Raw genomic sequence first — 27582 nt, forward strand, 5'->3', positions numbered from 1 at the left:
CATTGCTTGACTCCGATGTCACTTCTAAATATTTTTGAATACATGCTAAGGTTCTAATTTTGACTTTCACTTCTTCATAAATTCTATGACAATGGCTCTATAATGCATAGGAATTTCAAGTTCTTCCTTTCTACGCCACAACTTATCCCTAGGGACTGTGTTAAATGCTTTTTTGAAGTCAACAAAGAAGAAAAATACTTCTTCTTTTTCCTCCCAAACCTTTTCAAAAATGTGTCTCAACCTGATACCATGATCCATTGTAGAATGTTTCGGCCTAAAACTCACTTCTCCTCTTACCCTATTTTCTTTTACTTCTGCCCACTTACTAATTTTGTCTTCTACCATGCTATCGAAAAGCTTTCCAAACAAAGGATTTATCATAATTGTTCTATAGTTGGATGGATTATTAATGTCTCCACTTTTAAAAAGAGGTATTTCTAGGTTACTTGTCCAGTCCCTTGGGAATCCTTGCTGAATGATGTTGTTGAATATTTCCATGATGTATAGTGCAAGAGTGTTCATTCCCCATTTTAGATACTCTACTTGAAGTTCAACCAAGTCCACCGCCTTTCCAGTTTTTAGCTTCTTAATTCCATTCTCCACCTCCTGTAATGTGAAGAGATTTGAATTTGTGTTGATTCTGGGGGGGGGGACTCTACCTCAGATTATTTCTCATAGAGTTGCCTTGCATATTCAAACCATTGATTGGTTGTAATATTATTTTCAATTTGCTTCTTCCTTGGTTGAAGTTCTTGTGAGAAAAGCTTTGGATTATTCTTTCTTAAATATATAAACTCTTCTCTCCTTTTTTTTCATGAAATCATATTTTTTCCTTTTTAGTATCTACTTATATAAATTTACATTCATCTTCTCCTTTCCTGCCTTTTTCAAGGCTCTCCTTGCCATTTTTCATTCCTCATCAAACCAAGCATTTACAGGAAAACAATTTGATTTTGATTTCCTATTTTTTGATCTTTTACACTTCACAGGTGCACTTTGAATTATATGTGTTAACTCATGACCGTTGAAGCTTTTGAAACCAATTTTATCCTTCTGAATTAATCTCTCTAACATTGTCTTGAAGATAGTACAATTTTCTTGAGTTAGAAGAATTTTTTCGCTTGATAGTGATTGTCGAAAGAATTGAGTTTTCATCCTATGTTTCCTTCCTTCTAACCATGATAACCTTATTTAAATTGGGTTACAGTTTGATTTAAGTCCCAAATATTCTCTCTAATACTAACTCCATCTATCTTTTCTATCAATATTTGTGGACACATCATTTAGTCAACGACACTTGCCCCATTGTATGTATTGCAAGTGAAGTTCCCATACCTTTTCCATCTATCTATACCGTTGCAAATAATTAAGTTGAAAGCCCCACACAATGTAAGAAACTCCTCTCCAAAATGATTTCTAACTTTGTCATCTTCTAAACACCTCACCCATTGGGGATTCTCCTCTTCAGTGAACCAAATAGGATTGTTATCGTGTTTGCAGCAAAGAATGCTAGCTTGATTATTTTTTGTTATAGCATTGATATCTCACACTAAAATAATTTCTCCTTATTGAGAGTACACGACAATATCTTGTTTTAAAGCTACGTATGGATCCTTGCTATCAAACCCCTTATTTTTGTAAGTTTTTGATACTTGAGGGGAAAAATAGCATGCTGCAATTCTTATGTGATTCTCATTCTATGATATTTTCAACCATAAATATTGCTGATTTCCATCTTCTTTAATTAACTGAATGTGACAACATTCTTTTCTTTCACTAAAACTAGTATTCCTCCATACCCTTGGCCATTTTCTGCTACCTTGTTCCAAACTACCAACTTCAAATAACCGTCAAACATAAGACATTTTCAACCATCATGCTCATGAGTTTCGGTGAGACAAATTATGTCTCTACCTTCCGCAATAGGCCCTAACCCAGGTGCCCTCTTCCAAGGATAACCTCTACAATTCCAACAAACTAAACTTAGGTGGACATGGGTAGGATTTGACTGTTACGCAGTTTGGCACATAAGATTCAAATTTGGGTCTTCACCACTTTTCGTCCATGCTTCTCTTGTTATTTTCATCCCTATTATTGAATTCTTTGTTTTTCCTTTACTGCCCTATTTTTTTCGGAGGCCCAAACACTGCAATAATGAGTTTACCATTGTACCACCATGCCCTTTTCCTTTCATTTCTTTCTTTTCTAATTTCTCCACATCATCGATTCTCTCCTCTTATTGTTTTTTGGTGAAATTTTCATCGAGGAAGAAGTGTGAGCCTTTCAAGAGTTTATTTTAGCCCAAAATTTGGTGTTTGTCTTGTACACTTGCCATGGTGACTTTTATGGGTCGAGGCCTCTCTTCACATATCGTCCCAAACCTTCTTGCTTGGAAAATTTGCCCTTTCCAATGTAGTTTCTCTTTCAGAAAGTCTCTTGTCAAATTGAGAGTACTTTCATTCTTCCCCTGATAATAAAGTTCTTTTTTCTTGTCATGTCTTTCTTTGTGTTTTATTTCCTATGCTCTATGATCACTTGCATCTTCTTCTTCCTATGTCCTTATGTAACCATTAGCATCTTCAACTCTAGCTTTGATTTCTTTTGGACTATCTTTCCCAGGGTTCCTTTTTTCCTTCTCTTTGGAAATTTCTGTTTGCTGAGATACTTGGGCATCTACTTGAATTTGTTTCGAAATTATCACATCCTTGTTTGTTGTTATTAATTATTTCATGTTTTACCACACTATCTTCATGCTTTGCCATTCTTGTTTTCCTGTCTCTAGAGCCTCTTGTAAAACTAAAATTTTCTCTTTTAAAATTCTATAACCTTCCATTAGACATCAGTTTGCCACTGTGATCTCTGAAACTTTGCGGTCCCTTTCCTATTCTTTCGCTTCCAAAATATCCACCCTTTTCCTGGCCTTCATCAGTTCTTCGACATACAGATCTGATGACCAAGAGGTGTAGATGTGGGGCTATAAATGATTTATTCTTCTTTATCTTTGTTTCTCTTCTTTATTTTCTTTCTTTGGATTGGTTTTCTTCTCATTTGTCCCCATTTAAGGCGAGCAAGCCTACGCCTTAAAATTCCCTCATATTGCTTTGCATTTACCCAAATCCACTTTCTTGTTTTGTCTCTTGAAGCAATTTTGATTTGACCCAAATAGTTTGTTTCCACAAAATATGATATTTCCTTGCTCTTTACGCCTTAGCTCTTCTTAGCGTCTTCCATGTTATCAGAAGACACGGCCTCTCAGCAACTCTTGGTTACTTAAAAGGAACTCCTGTGTTCAAAAGATATAGTGACGGACCAACATTCGTTTTAGCCCCTGTACTAAAGTGAAATCAATAAAGGAGAGTTTTTGCTTTTCAAAAATTTTACCCATAAAAATTTAGCGTAAAGCGGTCTCAACCCTGTAGTTAACACCAACAAAATTTCCCAATAATCATTTCACATCTTACCACAACAGCTATCATAGATTCCAACATTGGGTCTCAGAGAAAACCAAAATTAAATGTGGGTAAAATTTAAGCATACGGTTTGCAGTTCACGACCATCTATTCAAACCAAGTAGCAGAAAATATTCTCTAACCCCAAAACCATGCCCACATGACCTGGGCCAGTGTTCATAAGCTCGCACTAGTCTGATGTGGCTTGCAAATTGGGTTTCAGCTGTGTCAAGGATATCTTCGGCTGTCAAGAGTCATTACGACAATGACCTAGCGACTGACATTATCATGTTTTTCATCCTTTAATCAAAACATCATATCTTTGCAATATACAAATTCATTTAAATAAGTCTTTTTCGTCAAGGTTTTGAAAATTAAAACCAAATAGCAAACTTCGATACATCTGCTTTGCGAAAATTTTCGTATCGAAACCGGAGAATCCATTTATCACCATTGCCGATGCTCTTGACAAAGCCACTTCTCTGCTAAATCCAACTGTTATGTCCGAAATCCCCCAACGGCCAACATTACTGAAATTATTGGAGGCAAAAAGCATTAATTGTTATTATCATTGTGATTAAATTAAAATTTAAAAATATATTCATCATTATTAAATAATTTTTTATCATCATTCATATAATAAATAATATTTAATTAATATACTTATCATATTTTAATTATGAGTTTATTTATGATTATTAATATTTATTATTATTATGTTTATTAATATTATAATAATAATTATGATTACTATTTTATCAGAATTATTATTATAATTATTGTTATCATCATTAATATCGTAAATAATTTTAAGCTTTATTATTTAAAATATTTTTCTTACAATTTATTTATATACTTATAATTATTATTAATATAAATATATAAATATATAAATTATTATTGTTATTATCATTATTATGAAAAACCTTGTAAAGAAAATTAAACCTTATGAGTTTATTTATTTATTTTGAACTTCAATAAAACAAAACAATAAAAAATTCCAAAGTAAAAAGTAGTTGTTGAGAACTTCTTAAAAAATTGCAACATAAAAAAGAAAAAAGAAAGAAAAAAAATTGCAACATAAAAAACATATATTAAAAAAATGATGTAATTTAGACTCGAAGGTTGGATGTCCAACCTTTCTATTTCATAAAATTATTGGAAACACTGAGAGGGGAGGGTGAATCAATATTTTTTATAGTTGTTACTTTACTAGTTAATATCACTTAGATAAAACACAAAATTAATAATAATATGATAAATGGTTTTATTAATAATAAATTAGGGAGGACTCCAATCCTATTTACAACATCTCGCAACCTCCAACTTGTACAACAATTTGTTCTATGGCTCCAACCCGTACTTTTACCAAGCACCAACCTGGTCTTCTTAAATACTCAAATCCTTTAGTGATCTAACCCTTTCAGTTTGTTCAAGCTCCAACTTGGTCTTTTTTAGGACACTTATCCTCTAGGGCTCCAACCTTTTTCTTCAACTCTTCAAGACAAGTACGATGGTTATTCAAGGCCCTTCCTCCATATCCTCTGCAAGAAGCCTTCATAATCTTCAATATAGTTCTCAATGAATCTTCAAGAATCCTTTTGTCATCAATGACAACTTAAATTAGCAATCACAAAAGGTGTCACCAATACTCTTCATGATACCCAATCAATTTGATTCAAAGTTGATCCATGAGGGCCTCAATCATGTCTTAAGGTCTTCAAGGCTACCTCCAAGATGTCTCCAAATATGCCACAAGGTGTAAATAAGTTGCCTCAAAAGATTCCCCAAGACAATAAAGGCTTCTCCTAGGTATGCTCCAAATCATAATGCTTCATTTGCTTTAGCCTTCAAAATTACTTCTCCATAGGTGATCCGAAATTGATCAATGGATGATCAAGGATCTAGAAAAGGAAAAAATTAAAAGTTTTTGGATTCAAGTAAAAGTAGTGCCATTGCATAGAGCTCAGAAAAACAATTCCAACACAACTTGAACGGGCGAAAACCAAGTCTGTATGTGAAAATTATTCAAAGTCAAAGTTTTCAGGACAAACTCCAAAAAGTCAAAGTCAATGTTGATGTGGCAGCTGACTAGATTATGAATAGGCGTTGATGTGGTACTACTAACTAAGCAATGATGTGGCAGTGACATGCCAGCTGTCTGCGTAGTGGTGTGGTCTTATCTGCAGATGCCATGTGGCCCTATCAGAGGGTGCCACATCATGCATCTAGATTCATCAAAATTTGTTAAGGGTCCAATGGAGTTAACGAGATTCGAAACCTTGACCTCTTTGCTACAAACCCCACACCTTATAATTGAGATATGCATGTGTCTTCTTCCTGAAGTCTCTATCGCATGTATTTAAGGTTTGTAATTGTATTAAACAAAAATTAAAATGGAGGAATCCACTATTAATGGTGGCCCCGCCATACCTCCACCAAGATCTCCGCCTGACCTCCACCATATCCATTCGCCAGCATATCATAACTAACTTCCACCATATTTAATATACTTCACCATAATTGTGCTATAGTTTATCCATCTGCCATAACAAATTATCATTAATATTTAATATGGTTGTGATGTATTGTTTGGGTTTGTTATAATATGGATATGGTTAGATTAATATGGAGCAATAAGGTTTGTTTAATATATATTGTTATGGAGTGATAAGGTTTATTAATGTAATATTGTTAAGACAAATATTTTGTATTTAATAGGCCTATATTTGGTTAGTCATAAACATTATAAATATGTAATATTATTGCATGGAAAAGATATAAGTGAGCTTGGAATTTTTGAAGAGTTAATATTTCATGCAATAGAGGAGTCTTTGATCGGGTACAGGAAACAAGGCTGAGATGTTTGAAGGAACTTTCTAGGAGATCTGAGAAGCCATTTTCAGAGTCGAGAGTTTCTATAGGATCCTAAGACAGAACAAATTGTAGTAGGATTGTTAAGGGTTGTATCTAAAGAAATTTTCTTTTATGTATTTATGGTTTTGAATATTTAATATAAAAGCCTCCTCATTGAAGATCACAGCCTGGAGATGTAGGCTTGAAGATAGCCGAACTCTGTTAACAAACTTTTGGTGTTATTGTGTTAATGTGCTTTCTATTACATTTGTTGAATCACTACAATTTCTATTTTCAAGTTCTTATTTGCATTTCAAGTTCTAAAGCAATTTAAGTAGTGTTTTACAAATTCCTGCATTAATATCTTTTAAAAGTTAATAAATCAAATTTGAATAAAAGATCAGATCTTGTATCATTTGGTATCAGAGCGTAATTGATTAATAATTGTCATTTGTAAGTGTGCATGAACACCAGGAGCAAATCAAAACTTGGTGAAGGAGAACTTGTTGAAGGATATCCAGAAGATGGCTCGAGGAGAAGGACAACTCAAGGAGAAGAGATGGATAAAGAAGGAAGAAGTGATCATCCTTTTGGATCCACTGCAGACTTTGTGGATGCTTTCATGACCTTGGGAACCATGGTCAAAGAAATGTATTGAGAATTTAAGAAATCAAAAGGTGAAGACGAAAAACCTAAAGACAAAGAGGGACAACCATCACAATCCAGAAAAGAAGATGAATGCAATAAAAAAGACCCTATCACTTCTCTCTTGGCTTCATCTGAAACTTCAAAACTACTATTGAAACTCGATGTTAAGTTCAAGTTACCCATTTACAATGGAGAAGTTTATGCCGAGAATCTTGACAACCCGTTCAGGAAAATGGAGGTTTACTGTAGTGCGCAATGGATCACTGAAGATGAAGTCAAAATCAGACTCGCATCACTTCGTTTCGAAGATACATCATTGATCTATTGGCAGAGTAAGTTACAAAACGGGACTCAACTTATTGGTAAGATTTTTCCATCATGGTATTATTTTATTACCGCACTTAGAAAGTAATTCTATCCATTGGGATATAAGGAAAAAGCTTTAATAAAATGGCAAGGACTAAAAATTAAGAAAGGTCATTCAGTGCAGAAATATACAGATGAGTTTCATAAGAAGGCATTGATGCTCGATATTACTTTCTATACTAAAGCAACTCTAACGAAATACATGGGAGGATTACCTCAGCATATCTGTAATACTGTATTTATGTTTAGTCTTACTAACCTCAATGAAGTGGTAGTACAAGCAACTTACATTGAATCAGGTAAACTAGGAGTTGGGGTATCATTAGAATCAACAACCAGAAAGGAGAGCAAGCGAAAAGGAAAAGCTAAGAAATAAAACTACAACAAGATGGAGGTTGAAAATCTCTCTTGTAAACATTATAAGAATGAGGACCATGATGAAGACAACTAATGGAAATTGCATCCTAAAATGAATCCGAAGTGGATGAGAAAAGGGAAGAAAAAGGTTGCGGAAATAATGAAACCGATGAACTTAGGGTCAAATTCAGGTGACGAGGCACAAATCACGTCATTGGTTATGACCGATAAATATGATGAAGTTAATGATTCTAACAATTCAAAACACAAGTTATTTCATATAAGGGTCGTTATGAAACATACACACATCGGAACATTACTAGATAGTGGATCTCAAGCTAACCTAATTTCAGAAAAAGTCGTTAAGAAATTGGTATTGAAAAGCACAAAGCATCATAAAACTTATACTTTAATTTGGATGAGGAGAAACCATAAATTGTTAGTGACTAAGAAATGTATGTTACCATTTGCAATAACTTGTCAATTTAAGGATACGGTGATGTGTGATGTGGTAAAACTAGATGCATGTGGGATGGTCTTGGGTGGCCCGTATTTATATGATCGGAAAGAGATATTTTTAAGGGAAAAAAATAAATATCACTTGTTCAAGAAAGGAATTTAATATATTGTACATTCTCACCCCATAAAAGTAGATAAATCTCTTTTAACAGTGAAACATTTAAAACAAGCAACTTATGCCAGTAAAAATGTTGTTTTACAGCCTAAAGTACCTAAGCATGAGATCATTAAAGTTAGTCACAAATAGTGCTTAAGGAATCCAAAATTATACATCAACAAGAGTTGTAGCATGATAAGTTGAGTTTTTCTTCAGCTATGAAGAAAAAATAGGATATGGTTTCATCTATGTGAATAATTTCAATGCTGTTAATGGGTTTATGACTGTTTAGTGGTGCCTGGATATTATCATCAAATATGAATGTAGATGTGGGTAAAAATGGATTTGATATACTTTGTAGTTTGCATGTTTTACTGATGATTGTATGGATGAGTAAAGTGTACGGATTCAGAACATGGTGGACAAATACCGGCCAAGTGGGAAAACAATACCCACATTTGTTTTATGGAATTTAAGACTTTTGGTGGTACAAAAGGTCTCAGTGGGAAGAAAATGATCTGAAATTGATGAAAGGATGATCATACAATCAATGTCCTTCAAAAACATTGCTCCTTGGGGGCATACTCTGATAACATTAATTAAAGGGTGATTTACTTGGTCTCTCCCTCCATCAGAAATGACATACACCCTTGTTTCTACCCATGTATCATGGATTGATTATAATTGTCTATCCACCTTTCTAAAGATAACAAAGTGGTGTGTACATTTTCATAGTCAGGTCTCTTCTATCCTTTTGGTGGTCCATTAACTTCTTTAATCATTTTTTTTCAATAAGGAGAATGCAAAAAATTGAATGCTAGCCCATTTGCATAGATACAACGGGAAACATGCTCATCTACAACTTTTCTGCCTTGGTTATTGAATTTTCATTCAAGAGGTCTTAGACTAGGTCTTTTATTAAATATGATAGCTGGTGTAGATGGAAATGGAGACTTGGTTATGGAGGCTTGCACATGTTGTTTTCCCTTGGATAATCTCCTATCAGTGGCATCATGTAAAGATGCATAAAACTTAGGTTTTGTAGGACTTATACCTTTCCCAGGTTGGCAATTTGGACAATTTGGACCTGTGCATACCAATGACCCTACTTTAGTTTTCCTAGTCAAATTGGCTTCACTCTAGTATATGAGTCATTTCGAATGCTATTGCATTCACTACGTCTCTATTTGTATGAGCCGCCACCTGAATTTTTGCCAAGAATTTTGACATACTGCCATAAAGAAGATTTTGGATCTTTGTTGACATTTGTCCCCTCAATTGTTTCATGTCGTGATTGTTTCATGATTGTCACTCTGCCTTTATAATCAAATATGAGTTAGTAAAATCAGAACTATCAAAAAACAATTTTGAATTGCTATTTTATAGTTAATACATGTGTCTAAAAACAGAATAAAGAAAATAAAATTTCTAATATTCTAGATTGTAAATATAAATACAAATACATAGTTATATATAAATAACTTTATATATAGTCCATTTTATTTATTTATAAATTTATAAAATATATGGCTATATAATAATTATATTTATATAAAGCAAATGAAAGTTAATTAATTATATATATATATATATATATATATATATATATATATATATATATATATATATATATATATATATATATATATATATATATATATATATATTGTATTGTATTGTTGGGTGTGGAGCATGATTATTTAGAGGTCTTTGTTTCAGCCGGATGTATACCCTAGGAAGTTTGTACACCCCTCCACGCGGGCGGGGGGTGCGCGGGGGGAAATCATCGTGGCTGGGGGTGTCTAGGGGCCAGCTGTCCCCCGGCAGGGGTTTCGGGGGTAGCGCCCTCGAAGCTAAAAACAGATGTAAAATTTCCTTGTAAAAGTATATTAATTTCTAGTCAATCTGGGACGTTCATTAGGAGGATGATCTGAGGGTAGAACTTAAGTTTTTTTTAGGGTTTTTTGCCCTGGAAGGCAACCTCTGTCTCTGTATGAGGGCATTGTATTGAGGCTGTGTAATAGATGTGTATTCTCCGAGTGAGAAATAGAGAGGTGAGACTGTGAGAGAAAATAGAGGATATTATAGCGGATGTGTTGTAGGTTGTGTCTCTTCATTTTATCGGATAATAGAAAGGAAGGACTGGCTGTTCAGGGTGGACATAGCCCAAACTGGGTGAACCACATATATCTGTGTCTCTCTAGTTTTATGTGTTTTCTGTGTTTATATTTATGCAATATTCTATGCGTTCTGTTATCACAAAATCAGGTCCTGGAAGACTGCAGACTAGGAAGACTTCAAGTAACTATTTCAAACCTACTTTAGGCTGAGGCTTAGCCTCCCCAACCTGAGAGGGCTCTCTCACAAGATTAGAGATTTGGATAATGAATAAGATGGCTAACTCTATGGATTGAAATCAAATGAAAATGTATAAATGGTTGAAATTCCAATCAACAAGCATCTATTGGGCTATGGAGTCAGAGCATGTTTTAGTACAACAACTGATCAGCTTACATGGAGGTCAGGGCATAAAGAGTTTTAATCTACTAGCAAAACAGAGACATCATATAGGAAACACAGTTTATGAACACATGAAGGAAGTTAGAGCATTATCAATGAATTATAAGTAACATGTGTTCATACCACTGCAAGTGAGAAAATGAAGAAATCCATGAGTAAATAAAACACATAAAACCCTCTCTGAATCCTGAGTAGTAAAGCCAAAGTTCTGCATTAACATAAAACATACAGTGTTCTGCAATAACATAATATGCACTGTTTCTCTTGAAATTTCCAACCCCTAATACATTAGTTCTTCTCCCATATATAGAGTTCATGTAGATTCCTTCCTCCAGCATGAGGGGAATTCGAATTTGCCATCCTTGACACCTATTCTAACCATAAAACAAAACTTTAAATGCATTTGACAACTAACTAGTAGTCCTAGAGACCTAATCCAACTAGGAGTGTAACTCCTTATTATGATTACAACAACCTTATCTAAACATTTAAAGCATTCTTTGACACCTAACACTCCATGAAGTCGAATTTGATGGTGCTCATATCCTTCCATCTGGCCCTTGATGACTCATCCTTTTGCTGTTCCTAGAAACTAGGAGGCTGTCCCTTGCTCTGTTCTGGCTGAAAAATAGGTCTTGGGACAAAGCTCATAACTTCTCGTAAAAAATGTATTTGAAAAAACGGAAGGAGGATTTTGTGAACCGATCCATGCTGAACAAAAACCTCCCTTGGGTTTTTGAAAAACCTTCCCTACTTCCCAGAATGTGTCTTTGAAAAACCTGTGTCAAACAGAAGATGAAAAACTGCACCTACAGCAGTTTCGTAGCGCAACTTTGGTCATTAATTTCTCTCAGATCGTAATGGATTTGAGGAAACTGAAGGAGGTTTTTCTATTTCAGTCTGTTAGGAATAAAAACCTCTTTCAATGTCTCAAAATAGGTATTCAGTTGCTTTAGATACCTCCTGGAAGTTGACTACCTTTTCAAACAGAGAAATATGCTTGTGGAAAACTTGCACCTACAGCAGTTTCGTAGCGCAAGTTTGATCATTCATTTCTCTCAAATAATAATGGATTTGAAGAAAGTGGAAGAGGTTTTTGTACTTTAGTATCTTAAGAATGAAAACCTCTTTTACGTTTCATAGATGAGTTTTCCATTGCTTGGTAATCCCCTTGGAAGTTGGCTGTTGTTTTTCATAACGTGAAACTTTGGAGTTCATAAGAGTCTTTCCTTGTTTTGTCTTTGCTAGACACTTATACTTCGCGAATGTTGACCCTGAGTTTGCCAAGTGCTTCTTATGCATGAAAGGAGCATGACAATAACCAAAACCAAATCTTTCTTACATTACCCTTTTCCTTTGAAATTTGTTTAGTGATAACAGTGGCTCCACTTGGGATAGTGTGCTCCTGTAGTACACTAAGAACTCGCAGGTCCAGTGCTTTATCCTTTTATGACAAACTAAAATTTGCTTGACAAGTGTTCCCTTTAAGCTTCTTGAGCCTTCACCTCGGGCTTAATCTTGATGACCACTGTAGGAGAAAGAAATCTATATCTACTGAGAAAAATGCTCAGTCAACCTTGAGCTTATTTGCATTTTCCTACCTACCTACCCTATCAGCTGCAAGCTCCACTTGTAGCTCAAGAAACATGATATTTCCAATAAAGCCAATCAATTGTCTTATATGATATTGGAGGCTCTTGACTGCATCCGACCTCAAAATAACCATGGTAGTGGGATGACCACATCAACTCAATATATACTTGATCTTCATAATGCAAATGAAAATGAAAGACCGGAGTGCAAAGCTTGTCCATATATTCACTTATAGGATCAAAGAATACATGGTTATGTTGATGATCATCATAACATTCTACATCTTTAGACATCTGATTCTCAACCACACAAGATTCTTTTGATATGCTATCGAACAGCTTTTCTGAATGCTACCTACAAACAATGTAATTTTCCTCACTATTATGATCATTCTTTGATGTAAGCTGCTGCAAGGAATTACAAAATTGAACAGCCTTTTCCTCTACCTGAGGGCTATAAAAGCTATCTTCCAGTACTTCTTCTTGGTGTTTGAAATCAATTTCATACTCATTATGATCAAAAGACTGACAAATCTGTTGCATCTTTTCATTCATATCAAAAGATGAAACATGGTTTTCACAAATAAACCCCTGCTGATCTTCATGCTGTGTTTCATGAGATGTTATACTTTCTTCTTGGTGTTGAAATGCATTGTTATGAAGAGCCTCTAAAATTTCTTCATCCATAAATTCATCATCATCATAACAATCCTCCAAATATTGAATAAAACTCGTAGAATGTTTACAACAATCTTTGACCAGAAATAAAGAGGGATGACACTCTTTATACATGTCATAGAACACATCATGGAAATCAGCAAGAGAATATAATGAACTATTTTCCAAACTTTTATACCAAGACCATGCTTTTCCCTCTAAAGTGGTCATAAACATCCTCATGAGACAATCTTCAGGGAAATGAACCTTAAGATTGCGTACATGCATATGAAACCTAATCAAATGAAGAGCAGCATTGTCTTTCCTTTCATCTTTGAATATCGGAAGATCCTCTAACCAATCAACCTTTGGCATAGGATTTGGAAAACCAAGGATATGAGACCGATTCATATGAGCATACCTGGCATTCATTCTTGCAGTGGAATTCATCTTGAAACTTCATCAAGCTACTGATCTTCTAGCAGTGGAGTCACCTTCCAATTTCTTATTCGATGTGTGGAGTCGCCAAGGTAGTTTTGCAGCCTCAAAATGATGTCTGAGCTCCTGCTACCTTCAGAAGTTCAACCTCTTAATTTCAGGAATGAATCAACTTCAGGCTCCCGGCAGACGCACCAAAATGTTATCATAAAATCAGGTCCTGGAAGGCTGCAGACCAGGAAGACTTCAAGTAACTATTTCAAACCTACTTTAGGCTGAGGCTTAGCCTCCCCAACCTGAGAGGGCTCTCTCACAAGATTAGAGATTTGGATAATGAATAAGATGGCTAACTCTATGGATTGAAATCAAATGAAAATGTATAAATGGTTGAAATTCCAATCAACAAGCATCTATTGGGCTATGGAGTCAGAGCATGTTTTAGTACAACAACTGATCATCTTACATGGAAGTCAGGGCATAAAGAGTTTTAATCTACTAGCAAAGCAGAGACATCATATAGGAAACACAGTTTATGAACACATGAAGGAAGTTATAGCATTATCAATGAATTCTAAGTAACATGTGTTCATACCACTGCAAGTGAGCAAATGAAGAAATCCATGAGGAAATAAAACACATAAAACCCTCTCTGAATCCTGAGTAGTAAAGCCAAAGTTCTGCATTAACATAAAACATACAGTGTTCTGCAATAACATAATATGCACTGTTTCTCTTGAAATTTCCAACCCCTAATACATTAGTTCTTCTCCCATATATAGAGTTCATGTAGATTCCTTCCTCCAGCATTAGGGGAATTCGAATTTGCCATCCTTGACACCTATTCTAACCATAAAACAAAACTTTAAATGCATTTGACAACTAACTAGTAGTCCTAGAGACCTAATCCAACTAGGAGTGTAACTCCTTATTATGATTACAACAACCTTATCTAAAAATTTAAAGCATTCTTTGACACCTAACACTCCATGAAGTCGAATTTTATGGTGCTCGTATCCTTCCATCTGGCCCTTGATGACTCATCCTTTTGTTGTTCCTAGAAACTAGGAGGCTGTCCCTTGCTCTGTTCTGGCTGAAAAATAGGTCTTGGGACAGAGCTCATAACTTCTCGTAAAAAATGTATTTGGAAAAACGGAAGGAGGCTTTTGTGAACCAATCCATGCTGAACACAAACCTCTCTTTTTTTTTTGAAAAACCTTCCCTACCTCCCAGAATGTGTCTTTGAAAAACCTATGTCAAACAAAAGATGAAAAACTGCACCTACAGCAGTTTCGTAGTGCAACTTTGGTCATTAATTTCTCTCAGATCGTAATGGATTTGAGGAAACTGAAGGAGGTTTTTCTAGTTCAGTCTTGTAGGAATAAAAAATTCTTTCCATTTCTCAAAATAGGCTTTCCGTTGCTTTAGAGACCTCCTGGAAGTTGACTACCTTTTCAAACAGAGAAATATGCTTGTGGAAAACTTGCACCTACAGCAGTTTCGTAGCGCAAGTTTGATCATTCATTTCCCTCAGATAATAATGGATTTGAAGAAAGTGGAAGAGGTTTTTGTACTTTAGTATCTTAAGAATGAAAACCTCTTTTACTTTTCATAGATGAGTTTTCCATTGCTTGGTAATCCCCTTGGAAGTTGGCTGCTCTCTTTCATAACATGAAACTTTGGAGTTCATAAGAGTCTTTCCTTTCCTTGTTTTGTCTTTTCTAGACACTTATACTTCGTGAATGCTGAACCTGAGTTTGCCAAGTGCTTCTTATGCATGAAAGGAGCATGACAATAACCAAAACCAAATCTTTCTTACCTTACCCTTTTCCTTTGAAATTTGTTTAGTGATAACATGTTCCATTGCTTTGTAATATATAGTTTTCTAACACACACACACACACACACATAGATAAAACAAAATTAAAATGGGAAAAAACACAAAACATAATTTTAAAAATGAAACTATATATTCAACGCAAACAATATAAAATTTAAAATTAAACACAAAAAATCTATATAAAATTGAAAATTAAACAAACAAAATTAAAATTAAAATCATAAGATTATAAAAGAACGCACTTTGGTCATGTTGAGTCGACTTGAACACTTGCAACACACAACCATGACCTGACCACCTGGTCCATAATACCACGATGGAGCCACCTGCACAATGACAATAAAAATTCGACCACAAGGGTGACCCTCTGTTATAGACATTTTTGTGCCTTACAGCTTTGAGCATGAAATGTCCATAATCCAAGGGATCCAAAGTCCCTAAAAGTCTTGTTCCTACCCCTAAAGGAACAAGGTCAACCAATGTCAGCTTCTCCCAGAAGTTCTCCACCAAAAACTACTCAGAATCAGTCAAGTCAGGATCAATTCAAGTGTTCCACTAGGTGCTTGCGTTGCAAAGCACCCCAGTACACTAGTTAGGTGCGTTGCAACGCACCTAAATGCACTACCAGGGTGCGCTGAGTGGGAAATGCCAAATGGCAGTGTCATTCCGCGAGGTGTACAGACGATGGAAGCTTCCAGAATCTTCCCCAATGACACTTGCCTCACTAAGTTCGACCAAGGATGAGTAAGAGGCTCTCAGCCTCCAAGTGGAAGCAAGAACTGACAGAGAGAAGCCACAAGTCAAAACATGAGCTGACTCATCCTCTATGCTTACATCTATATATGGATCCCTCATCCCAAAGATCCAAAGGGCGGGAATTTTGTACTTTGCAGAGAATTGCTGTTGGTTTTGAGATTGAGATTAGTGCATTGGGTGATTTATGCTTTGTTTGAGGAGAGGAAGGGATTCCTTTTCTAGGAGGTAGATGCTGGATCGAGACTCACTTGGTTGTATCTCCTCTTGGAATTTCTTATCATATCAATAAAACTATTTGAGTTTCTCCTACATGTTTGTGTATCAATGATGTTTGTTATATATACATGTTTAGCTTAAATCTGATCCTAAGCTATTTATGAATGTAAATCTATGTCTTTTGTGTAGTGTTCCTCTTCTGTGATCTTGCAGGAACTTGGTGAAGCTAGGCGAGTAAGGGAGCAGGAAGTGGGAAGCAAACAAAGAGGAGACCGATTGGATCAACAAACTAGCGAAAGACACAGGTTAGTTACATCCTTCCTCTTCGTTTACATTTCATAAAGAAGAATACGAAAGTAGCTTTCCTTGTTTGTTGGTAAGGCACTGTCACACCTTAGAGTGGGATATAGGCGTTCTGAATAGATACTTTTCCCAACAACAAAATGGCGACTCCGCTGGGAATCGTTTCTAGTTAGTTTGTTTGTGTTTCTCTTATTGTTTGTTTCATAAACACAAAAGTAGCAATCGAACTACACTTGCCATTATCAAGTGCAAAGTAGCTGCTACTTCAATCCTTTCACTAGGATTTGTTTATGATTTGAACAGCTGATCCACAAATTATCTAAATGCCCTTTGTGATAGCTCTTAGTCCTCCTTTAAATCATCCCTCTGATTGTACCTTACTGATAGCTTTTATCCGGCCAAAAACCATAGATTAAACTGCAAACCGTGACCCAGAACCCAAAGAAAATTCTTGTTTCTGCTTCAGCGCAGGCTCTGTGAAGAGACTCTGCATTTCAATGCAAGTCCCGAGAGGGCTACCTGCGCTGCAATTCAGTTTCTCTGTGCAACAGGTGCGCTGATCAGCCTTTGCCCTGTGTAGCGGAGGTTATTTGCTTCATTCTGTTCAGTTTTGTCTCTGATTTTTGCAGCCTGTTATCAGTGTGTGTACCTATCTGAAAACCCCTTTTCTTTGCCTTAATTCTGCCTCAGTTGTATAAAAGAAACTGTATTTGTTTTTTTGTATTTGTTACGTCATTTACAGTTTCCCATTGAAAAAGTAAACTAGTCATACTGTCGCCCTTAGATCTAGACCTGTCGTAAGTGTCGTTTTGATCTTAGGAGTAAGTTTGTTTGCTGTTGAGAGTTGATTATGCTTTTACTTTTGCCTTTGGTTTGAATTCCTGAATTTCTAGTGTCGAAACAAGTGTTTGCTTCAAAATCGTAAAGTGTCGTAATCGTCTCTACTTTTTTGATTTCGAAAAGAAGATTGGTTGTGTTTTTCACTTGAAATCGAATTCAAATTTGTACAACAGCTTTCTTTTTAGGCATCAATATTAAGAAAGTGAAAACAAATACATGCATATGTGCATTTGCATTTTGACAGTTTGTATGGTTTGATTTAGGAAAAGTGCATTTACAGTCTACTCTATGCTCTTTGAGAAAAGATTGTGTCTTTCTTTTCCCCTTGTAGCTATGATTTTCATTGTTGAAAAGAGATAAAAAGCTTGCTTATCATCTTTAGACTGCATTTAGGAATTACATCTACATCTCGTGGTGATCCAAAAAGGAAAACTTCTAAGAAAGATCAACCTAAAATAAATTGAATGAACTTAACAACGCTTTGTAACTTAATGCACAACATAGAGGTCTAGGCTAGAGACGTGTTCCGGCGTCGTAAAGCCTGGTAACTGTTGTCCTCACTGTTGGTTGGGTGATTCCTCCACTGTGAGACGATAAGTGCCAGTACGGATTGTGCTCCCACGTACCGTCGAGTATATATTGGGAGACCCCTATAGGCATAAAACCTTCATCCATAGGAAGCCGTGTCGGCCGCCCTACTGATCGCAATGCACTGAACACAACATTCGGGAAGATTGACCGCCCGTACCCTAAAAAGTATTTTGCGATTTTGCGATTGGTTTGGCACACCCTCTACCTAGATCTCTAGAGCAGTCCCTTTCATTCCTTTTCAGACTCCTTAATGGAAAAGGTCCATCTGAGCACTTGTCACTTCAGGCTCATTAAAAATCAAAGGAGACTAGAGTCATCTTTTGTTTTTTCTCAACTCTTTAAAATTGAAGAAACAAGTTGTGTCCAAGCGTTGTTAAAATTTATTTTAAATGGAATATTCATACCCTTTTTCCTGCGTTGATCTTTAGGTTGAGAAAATGGAGCCTACCAACCAAGGAATTCCCCTTGGTGGAAATCCTAGTGCCTTCTCCTCTTGGGGAGATGTTGCTGCACCCCATATGGCCACATTGTCGCTTCCAGGACTGACAATTCGCTTGCCAATCTGGCTCTTCTCAACCAATGTCATTCGGAACACCATTATTCCTGAACAGTCAAATCAACAGTTAGACGAGTCCAGAGTTTCCCAACAACCTTATACTTCCTCTAATTCTTCCTCTCTTCCTTCCTCTTCGCTTGACGAGACTGGTAAAGCTAAAAACCAAGTTCCTAAGGAGAAGAAGGAAAAGAAGAAGAAAGAGAAAAAGAAGAAGGAGCGAAAGGCAAATAAGGGAAAACAAGTAACGTCTAATGAAAATCCACACACAGCACTGACCAGGCCTAAATCGCCATGTGTCATTTACAAGGGAGACCACTTTCACAGAGATTGTCCTTGCATCCCTCGAATACTAAGGGACTGGTCTCCCCGTTTGCACAATCCGGTGTCATCAACCTCTGATAGCCATGTTGAAAGCACACCGTCAACTAGTGAAAGTGAAGTCCCAGGACAAAAAGGGAGGGCTAGACCTCCCTGCAGACTGTGCGAAGGCGACCATGCCCTCCACCGTTGTCCCTTCTTAAACGAAGCTAAAAGAGTTCTGGATTATCGTCTGGTTTCACCGTTACGACTTCCTCCTGGATATAAAAAACTCTTACCGAGTCCTTCGTTAGTTGGGAATCCAGCTGGCCCGCTCAAGTGGTCAGTTGAAGCGTCTGTCATTGAAGATAAACCAACTGAATCCATACCAGACGAAAGTCAAAAGGTCGAGGCGGCAGTTGACCCGGTCTTGCCTTCAGAGGTTTTATCTTCGAATGATACAGTCACGGAAGAGGATAAGGATGACACCATCCAAATTCTCTTCCTCAACACAGACTCCGACGAACATCGGGGCAATCCACCCATTCCTTTATCGTAGGAAGGAAGTTCGTCAGAGCCATACCCGGTCGTCTACTCGGTCCCACCACCGAGCAACCTAGTTGTATCCTTCAACTGGAACCAACTAGGCAGACCCCGTTTGCCAGCAAGCATACCATTCCGAATTATCGTTCAAATATACAGAATGGTCATGGCTGGCACCATCATTGATGAAGGGGCTTCTGTGAGTATCCTTTCCTTTATTGCTTGGAAAGCGCTTGGTTCGCCATCGCTTTTGCCTGAGATGAGAAATTTGACAGGCTTCAATAAAGGAACCAGTCGACCTTTAGGGATCCTCCCCAATGTGCCCATAACATTGAAAGGGAAGACTGTTGAAATGAATGTGATGGTTGTTCAAGGACCCTTGGATTATAACCTACTCCTTGGACGAGACTATATTTATTGCATGGGAGCCATCGTCTCCTCACTCTTTAGAGTAATGTGTTTTCCGCACGAAGGAAGAGTGGTCAAGCTCGTGGACCAGCTTTCATTTCCCGGATCACGCATCGCAAATAGTCATATACCGTCCCTAAATGGTCTCTTCACGCAAGAAATGTCTCAACCCACGGTCCATCCTCCCGATGAGCGCGAGTAATTCGGAGGGATATGACTGGAACCCAGGGGGCATGCGTCCTGGTCTGCTTCGGCAGGAAAGCTTTGGGTAAAGGGTAGGTTTCCGCGGGAGAATATGACTAGTCCATACCCCATCCATGATTGGAAGAGGGGTTGTTCTAGAATAAGATTCTTTTGTCAAAGTTATGTGTTTGGTGCTCGTTGTCACTCACCTTTGTCTATCTCGGTAGACATCGCCGAAGAAGTGTTTTGTTTGCTGCGCAAATGAGACAATCTTTGGTAACCTGAAAGAGGTAGGCCTTTCCTGGTAGAACAAATGTTTTATCTGCAAATTGAGGGGTAACCTTGAAATCGTATTTTATACCTGGGGGCATGCAAACCTTTTGGAGTGCAAGCAAGGGGCGGCTATTTATTTTTTAAATTTTTAGGTCCTCCCTTTAAACCTGTAGGCTAACCCTTTAAACTCGTAGGATTAGTCGTTTCCGAACTTTCATAACGAAAGGATGCGGGGCAAAGCTTTGTAAGGTGCAAGCTCCATAAGAAATGGCATCTTCAATGAGACATTCTTATCATATGACTCAATTATTCAAGCAATTTTAGCACATAGTTCATGCTTGTTAAAAAACAAACATAAGATCGATCAATTTTAGCACATAGTTCATGCTCGTTAAGAAATAAACATAAGACCGAGCAAATGTTTCAATCCGCGTTTAAGCTCGTTAAAAAATGAACTATCCTCCGGTAAATAACCACCGTGAATGTAACATTATCAGCCATTAAAGCCTTGGTCGTGTTTGCACCATCACCTCCACTTTTCCATTGGCCGATCATTCACCTCCATTTGATTGTTTACCCATTTTGAGGAATAGCTGCGAAGAGTGATTTCACTAGCCATCCTTGTGACACTGCCGTGATTGGAAAATTCCAACCCTTACCTGGAATTAGCTGCTACCCGTCTTATCACTCGTTCCTCAAAAGACGAGTCTTCTTTAAGCTCTTTTCATCTGACTCATAAAATATGAAAAGATTGCCGAGTTTTGGCCTTCCAGCTCGTTAAAGCGACTGGAAGTGCTATCCCTCCTGTAGATTTTAATATTTTTGGAGCTGAGGGATTATTGCGCAAAAAGATCAAGCGCTTGTATTGTTCGGCTCGTTAAAGCTATTGAAAATTCATCCCTTCTGTATTATTTTATACTTTTTCGGACTTAAGGGATTAGATGACGAAAAAGGACTTCCGAAGTTACCTTTACGTTCCTTTTCAGACTCCCTAAAAATGAAAAGGACCAAGTTATCTTTGTCGTTAAACTCGTTAAAAACATTAATAGCGACAAACTTGTCTTTAGACGAGAACGAGTTTCACTATCGCTAGGCTCGTTAAAACGTAGCGATGGGTTTGCCCGAAGGGAAAATTATAGAACAAGCATATGTTATCCTCCTCAAGCTTGACAAAAATAAAGAGGTACTGGTCCGCAATGACTGGGGAAAAATTGGGAAGAAACTCAAAGAACCTTTATTGGTAGCAAGTCGCTCTTGAACATGACACTTCCACTCCGTGCCTGAGTCGAGTTGGGTTGTTTCATTCACCGGTCACATTACCGTGGTCTCGCCATACCATCCACCTTTGGGGTAAATGCTACCAATCCATCATACAAGTGTCGCCGATATGTTTAAGAGAAGTCATCAGAGAAGTCACCCATGTCCCATCCACTACCATACATTATACTTCATTCTTTCATGACCACCACCCTGAACCATATATCATCAGATCGTTTTCACCTCCATCAAAATCATTTGCTCCGTTCCGTGTCATTGATGTGGGATTCATTAAGGCCCTCCTTTGACGGATCGCTTCTTGTCGACATCAGCTCATTATCCAAGAAGTTGATCTAGGAACACCCCCTTCAGTGCTTTGAAGCTTGCATGCCTCAATGGCAAGTTTCTCACTTCCGGCGACAGGTATACATCAATGACCTTCGACCGAAAGATTTTGCGTGGTGTTCGACGCCAAGTCCTTTATTCACACCACGTGAATTGTACTGCAGTACCTTGAGGGTCATTATCATTATCGGTGATTCCTCTCGCGCTTGTTAACAGTTTACATCATTGACTGGTAATCAAGCGATGTCTTTCCATGTTCGACTTCAAAACATTTCTTACATGGATCGACTTGTACTTAGAGTGAAGATCGGACGAGATTGAAGACCCCAGATCTAGTTTCATCCATCCGGGCTGCGATATGTATTCAGGAAAAATAAAGACATTGACATGTACAGCATTGCAGCACAGATAATCATCCTACAAAAAGGATGATGATTTCATCAAGATCATCAGTCTACCATCAGACGATTGTCTGTCCTATGTACATAAAAATGAATTTATAAAGTTGAGCATGGGAATGCCCGCCTCAGCTAGATCATCAAAACTGTATGAAAAAAATGTATTGTATTGTATCTTATTACAGGTCTCCTCCCAACATTGAAAGAACTTTGGATCCTCCTAATAAAGCATTTCACCTGATAAACGACCTCATACTTTAGGGGGCAAATGTTATAGACATTTTTGTGCCTTACAGCTTTGAGCATGAAATGTCCATAATCCAAGGGATCCAAAGTCCCTAAAAGTGTTGTTCCTGCCCCTAAAGGAACAAGGTCAACCAATGACAGCTTCTCCCAGAAGTTATCCACCAAAAACTACTCAGAATCAGTCAAATCAGGATCAATTCAAGTGCTCCACTAGCTGCCTGCGTTGCAAAGCACCCCAGTACAATAGCTAGGTGCGTTGCAACGCACCTAAATGCACTACCAGGGTGCGCTGAGCGGGAAATGCCAAATGGCAGTGTTATTCCGCGAGTTGTACAGACAATGGAAGCTTCCAGAATCTTCCTCGATGACACTTGCCTCACTAAGTTCGACCAAGGATGAGTAAGAGGCTCTCAGCCTCCAAGTGGAAGCAAGAACTGACAGAGAGAAGCCACAAGTCAAAACATGAGCTGACTCATCCTCTCTGCTTACATCTATATATGGATCCCTCATCCCAGAGATCCAAAGGGCTGGAATTTTGTACTTTGCAGAGAATTGTTGTTGGTTTTGGGATTGAGATTAGTGCATTGGGTGATTTATGCTTTGTTGGAGGTGAGGAAGGGATTCCTTTGTTGGGAGGTAGATGCTGGATCGGGACTCACTTGGTTTTATCTCCTCTTGGACTTTCTTATCATATCAATAAAACTATTTGAGTTTCTCCTACATGCTGTGTATCAATGATGCTTTGTTATGTTTGCATGTTTAGCTTAAATCTGATCCTAAGATTTTTATGAATGTAAATCTATGTCTTTGTGTAGTTTTCCTCTTCTGTGATCTTGCAGGAACTTGGTGAAGCTGGGCGAGTAAGGGAGCAGGAAGCGGGAAGCAAACAAAGAGGAGAGCGATTGGATCAACAAACTAGGGAAAGAGAGAGGTTAGTTACATCCGTCCTCTTCGTTTACATTTCATAAAGAAGAATACGAAAATAGTTTTCCTTGTTTGTTGCTAAGGCACTGTCACACCTTAGAGTGGGATAGGGGCGTTCTGAATAGATACTTTTCCCAACAACACCCTCAAGCAGTGTAGGCGATTGATTTTGAACCACAACTGATTTTGGACCACGACTAGTCTACCAATAGTCAACAATAGCTCTAATTCGACCACAATTTCTCTTTCCCAACATTCAACAACATAATACAATTTCGAACTGTACTTTCAAGTTTTATAATATGGAGAAAGAATGGAAAAATGCCATAATGCTTGCGTTGAACGAACCCATGCAAGTTGAATTGTTAATTGAAGGAGTCAAACTGACGATTGAAGGAGTCGAACTGTTAATCATGCCATTCAAACTACTAATCACACCAGTCAAACTATTAACTGAAGGAGTCAAACTGATGATTAAAGGATTTGAATTGTTAATCACGTCAGTCAAAATACTAATCACACCACTTGAACTATTAAACTAAGGATTTGAAGTGTTAAACTAGCTGGATTCGAAGTTAGAGTTCAGATGGATGGATCTACCTCCAAAACCACCGGAACTGCTCTCAAACACCTCCAATCAAATGACACCACCTTTCGAATCATCACCCTAGTAGATCCAAGTAGATTAGTATCTGTATCCATTTGAGGTACGGGGATTTGCGGTTCCGTCACTTGCCCCCGTAGATTTGGTAAAATTGCTTATGAAAAATATTTTTTTAACTTGAGAAACCCTATAAGAATGAATAATATGATTGACCTAGAAGAAAAATAATCTTGAGCATCAAACAAATGTTTAAAATAATAATTCTTTTTTATTCCTTTAACAAAAATATATAGTCATAAGTACAAAGGTAATTATGAAGACAGAATCTAATTACATTCTCTAACACTCTCTCGTTCTCTCGCTATGCTTCTTGGCATAGGAATACCTTGAAGGAGGAATGAAATTCTAAGGGAATATTTCTCTTTTTTGGAACAAAGGTTTTATAATAAGGGAATATTTCTCTCTGGGTGTAGGCATCTCTTCAACATATGCAAAAATCGGCTAGGGATTTTTTGGCAGAGGAAGGACATTTGAAAATCCAGAAAGAACTTCTGGATATGCTCTTGTTATGGCATAAGAAATATATCTAGAAGGTAGTTAATTGACTTGACTAGTTCTTTTCCTAGAAAGCAAGGTCCTTACCTATCCCTTTCGTGTTTCCTATAATAAGATGAGCCTTGGTATTATCTCAGCAAGTTGGAGACAAAGTGGATGGTTATTTGGAGGTTTAAAAGGTAGTGGAGTAGTGACTCAACACTCATCAGAGGGTTCCAAAGCCTAAATACAGTCTGAATCAGAGTTTCCTGAAGTGGGACCTATTTGGGTTGAGCATCAAGGAGGGTTTCCAAGTTGCGGGGATTTGATTCTTGTCTCTAGATCCAAAGGAAACCACTAATTTTTCCTTCCATTAAATTTGTGGAGAAGAATTCTTGTACAGGCCAGCAAAAACACTTATTGCCATTAGTGACTTCCATCAATTTAGATCCTCCAATAGAGGGATGTAGTCTAGTAGAAGGAGGCATATTGTGGTAAATCCAACTTTGTAACAGGTTCAAAATTGAATTCTTTGACAATATAAAACCCAATAAGTGAAGGAAACATAACTCATTTAGGTTGTGACTCCTGGTTAGAGTAACTGATATTGTGGAATTTGGTTTTAACTTGTGGTTCATAGTTCTCATCAGTTGGGAACTGCAGTTGTTTGAATTGAATTTCATGTTGTGACTTTGGGTTTAGATGATATTGAGTAGTGTACTGCCAAAAAATGTTGTATTGTTGTTTATTATTCTAGATTCCTTTATTCATTGTAATCACTAAAGGCAGCGTAACAAATACAAATTAAAATTTAAATACTGTAATAGAAAAGGAAGGGTTAATTATCAAAAAATTCGAGGGCAAATTATCATAACATTGTAGAGTAGTATCAGTGGTAGGGGTGCATTGTTGGATTCATTGTGTTCAACTATTCTACATGAGGGAGAAATTTTGTTGAAAATTAGGGCAAAATTACCCTAGCACATTACATAGAGGTCAAAAATTTAAATTAAAAATATGCAACCTAGAGGCCTACAATAGAAACTAGCTTAGATTGTTTTGTGCTAGTATTAATATAGATGGGGTTTCTTTGTATTATATTAATGTAAATATATAGATATGTCTCATTAAAATGTGAATTGTGGTTGGATTTCTATTTGGTTGTTTCTTTCTTGATGCTCCATAAGTTTCCTAAAGTCTTTATAGGTGTTTAGTTTTCCTATTAACACTTCTAAGTGCTTTTATGAAATGGAAATCGTGTTTTTCAAACATAGATACTAATATGAAGATCTTATAATTTATTTAGGATATGAGAAGATGACCTCTTCTTTATGAAAGGTGACAACAATTTCCATGTCTACCTTATTGGGAAACATTTGAAAGGAGAGGAAGTTGGGTGCAGTGTTTAATAATTAGAGCAAACAATTGTCTTCTATTTCAGCTTTTTCGTCCATTTCTTTTAGTCACTTAAGAAAAATATGGACTCTGAGATTACACACCAAAGATCAGGTAGTTAATACAAGATCCATGGAAAAGTAGTTTTACTTCAACTCTGATGTCTCAGTGACAAAAAAATAGCAAGTTAGAGAAAAATGTTTGTTTAAACGAAGGTCACCTGAACGTAAAACTTCACTGTGGATGATCTTTCCCTGTCCACTTATATTTGATGTTAATGTGTGGTTTTAGTTTTTTATGGAGGGTCTTTTTGGGATATAATCCTGCATTCAATTACACTCTTATTGAAATCCCATTCTAATTTTCTTGCAGATAGGTGTGAAATTTTTTTTTTATCTTGTTGGAGTCACCCTTGGACCAAAGGGCATAAATGTTGTTTTGGAGAGAAAGTATGGTTCTCCGAAAAATTTAAACAAAGGCATTCCAGTAGCTAAGTAGGTAATTTTTAGATTTTTGTTATAGGTTTCTTTTTATTTTTGTATTAGTTTCCCTGACCTAAATGTCTTAGGTCAGGTAGGAAAAATTTGCAAACTAAAAGGTCAAAGAAAATATATTTTTTACTCAGTAGTCTACTTGGCATGTGGACTAGTCACATGAGAGTAATTAATAAATATTTTCACCATTGAAATCAAGGAGTTGTGGCAGAGTCAATTTCTATTGTAATGGCCAGTCTAATGAAATTTATTTCAATTCTACAGTTACATCTTTTTGACAGGTTCAGTTAGAGGACCGAGTTGAAAATATTGGGGCCAAGATGGTAAGACAAGTTACGACAAAGACAAATAATTTAGTTGGGGATGGAACTACCACGTCCACATCTGTTGTTCTTGCACAAGGTTTAATAAGTGAAGGTGTAAGGGTAATCTTTTACCACTCGTATTGGTTTAAGATCTATTCATTTTTATAGGGTTTTATGGTGTTTGTTTTTTTAGTTTGGTTTGGGATTTATTGAGTTTAAGATGATATTTGAATGAAACAAATTCATTGGGTATTTTCAAATTTTGATCCTTTTGTCAAGTGTTATGATCTTGTTAGGAAGGACACAATGGACAAAGATTGTATCCTAAATTTCTGAATCATAATTTGAAATGAATCCCCTTTTTTAAGTTCTTGTAGCGGGTGCAAATCCCATTCAAATTACTAGGGGAATTGACATGACAACAAATGCCTTTCTTTCTGAACTCAAAATTTTGTCAAAGGAGATAAATCCTCATATTTTGAGTAGGTTGGTTTTCTATTTTTCTGATGGTTTTGAGTTGCATCTAATGGAATTAGTTTCCTAAGGTATTTTGGGTTGAAAAAACTTTTTCATTTTTCATACAGTATTTGTCTTGAGGAATACATTTGGTTGTGTGGTCTTGTTAGATATTCAATAGTTGTAGTTGTTTAGTGTTATGGTTAAGGTGCACTTTTATTATGGAAATAGTTGATGCAACATTATCATTTAATCCTTACTCCATGGTAACATGTTGAGGAGTTTCTTGTGAAACATTTGTATTTTTGGAAATTTTGTTATG

The sequence above is a fragment of the Pinus tabuliformis genome, chromosome 3_2 (genome assembly GCF_031772625.1).
Source record: "Pinus tabuliformis cultivar Carrire ecotype Pingquan chromosome 3_2, CPIR1, whole genome shotgun sequence".
NCBI lineage: Eukaryota > Viridiplantae > Streptophyta > Pinopsida > Pinales > Pinaceae > Pinus > Pinus tabuliformis.